Raw genomic sequence first — 2,396 nt, forward strand, 5'->3', positions numbered from 1 at the left:
AGGGGGACCAGGACCAGGAGCAGGTGGCGCTGCGGCCGCGGAGTCGCTCCCCGGGCGGCAGCGGGGACTCCACGCGCGCCGCTCCGAACGCGCCTTTACGTGAAGGGACGGGGCGGGATCGCCCCGGCTGGGGGGTAACGCTGTGCTTCCCGATTTACTTCTGCTCCCTCCGGGAGGGGTTAATGGGGATGGTTCCTAAAAAAAAAGAGAAGGTGCTTCTGTCTGGTTTGCGCTCTCGGCGAGCGCCGGACCCGTGGCGAAGGAAGGGCGGGCAGCGGGGGCTCACGGGGGCGGCAGTGCCCTGGGACACATTTAACACAGAACCACAAAACCAGTGGGCTTGGAAAAGACCTCCAAGATCATCGAATCCAACCTGCGACCCATTACCCAGGTGTTTAAACCAGCGGCAGGTACTGCCCCTTCCCGGATTCTGGAGAGCTCCAGAGACACACTCCTGTCTCGTAAACTGAATATTCCCGGTGCTCCCTTTATTTCAGCCTCTTCCACCGACTGCTGTTTTCAAAGCACACATACTGGAAGCTGTGCAGAGGCGATTTTTGTCCCTAAATCCCAAAGAGCAGAAAGAAATCAAAATGAATTTTTTTTTTTCCCAAACCCCTATGTTGATGTATTTTTGACCTCAAAGTCCCCTCAGAAAGTGTTACAACTTAATGAACTCTAAAGCCCCAAATCCTAGGGAAGGGCCAAGCACTTGGAAAGGTAACAGGGCTGCGTTGTTATGGCTTAAATCCAAGGTAGTTTCCAAAATAGTGTTGGTCATAGGAAATACAAGGAAAGGGGTTGATGAACAAACACCATTAATTGTGATCTTGAACATAGATGAGTAAAGAATATCTGCTTTCTTACAGAGCGAGAGTCATGTTCGTGATAAATCGAACTGTCTGCAGGGATCTTTGTCTCTCACTGAACAGAATTCCACCTGTAGGTTCCTTGGGATCTCTCTGCAGAAGGACTGCAGTCTAACACTGCCCAAGTTCAGGATAGTTCTCTCAGAGATGTCTCTACTCTGGGCTGGTAGTCTCTCCCCAACACCTTAGATCCAGAAATACATTTGACTCAAGTTTTCTGTATTTAATTTCTTGGTGTGACGTCTGTGCCCATTTAGGAATTCATTACTTGATTTGTGTTTATTCTTTATGCAGTGTGTTGTGTATTTAAGAATTTAAATGAAATTATTTTCGGCTTTGTCTCTTGGATGTCTCCTCTGTAGCTATAGGAGAGTCATCTTTTAAGGCAAGGGGTATTAATTGTGGTTCATTTGTTATCTGGTCTCTGCTCTTCATAGAGAACTTAGGGAGCAAGTTTTGTGCTTGGAAAACTACTTTCCTGTTGAGAGTTGTGCTGTTTATTATCTGATTGACTTGCAGATTCAGCCATACTGATTACCCATCCATATCCATATAGAAAAGTCATGTTATACGTGCAACATAATTCTGTGGGTACCCAAAAATGGAGAGTATTTCATTACTGGAAATCCAAACTGTATTTATTTTATTTTTAAGGGAACTCAGACTTGAAGTTTTTATTTTTGAAGATTTTATTACTTTGTGTTAATGACAGAATCATTAAAAATAATGAGGTTTATGCATGCTATGAGGTGTAGCTGAGCTGCAGCCTTGGCCTTGGGCCTTGAAATCTTATTTCATCTTGAGCTCAACGCTGTCTGTGTTCTCTTACAAGAGGGGAGGTTTGATGTCACACTGTTGGCCTGTGTCTGCTTCAGTTTTGATGACAGCTCCTAGTCATGAATCAGGTTTATGACTGGAACTTCTAGGAATTCTTTAATGAGAAACATCATTTTAAAAGTAAATAAAAACCCAGTGGAAGCTCAATATTCTTACCAGCATTTTTGCGTGTGTCGTGTTGCCGTGATGGTGAGCTATGTGTGTAATGGTGGAGTTTTAAAAATAAATATAACTGTTGTCCTCTCTTGTGTCTGTTTTGGGTGTTTTCAGCCTTCCAGGGAGTGACTGGGAAGACAGAGGAGAGCTTGTGCCTCACGGGTACAGCTGAAGTCGATCCATTGGAGCTGCAACCACAGAATCCAGGTTAAACTAAGGAAAGGGCCAGGTGAGCCCTGCAGGTCCCTCCCAGGGAAATGGTTGGAGTCTGTGATATACACTCAGTCTTAATTCTTACCTTAGTGTTTCTGTGGGTGGGGAGGATTTTTTTCCCCCTTTTTTTGAGCACTAACATGTGCTTTTGGAGTGAACCAGATACCTTTATATGCCATACGCTCATGTAAATTAATGAGTATGTACAATCTCAGTGAGAATCAAAATGCCAACAAAGGTAAATTGTTTTGAGGATATTCTGCTTATTTGAAACCTGAAGTTAAAATAGCTGATAATTAAGTTAGTCTCTTGAAATGGGTA

The 2,396-nt window shown here is 44.2% G+C and overlaps 1 long non-coding RNA gene across 1 annotated transcript; it reads left to right on the top strand.

Annotated features, from left to right (window-relative positions):
- The first annotated feature begins 300 nt into the window (after window positions 1-300).
- LOC115307681 lies at window positions 301-1,952 on the top strand. The gene is made up of 2 exons (XR_003916028.1): window positions 301-410; window positions 870-1,952. It is a non-coding gene; the product is annotated as an uncharacterized LOC115307681 (long non-coding RNA).
- Window positions 1,953-2,396: the final 444 nt, after the last annotated feature.

The sequence above is a fragment of the Manacus vitellinus genome, unplaced genomic scaffold, assembly GCF_001715985.3.
Source record: "Manacus vitellinus isolate BGI_N305 unplaced genomic scaffold, ASM171598v3 scaffold_40_pilon, whole genome shotgun sequence".
Classification (NCBI taxonomy): domain Eukaryota; kingdom Metazoa; phylum Chordata; class Aves; order Passeriformes; family Pipridae; genus Manacus; species Manacus vitellinus.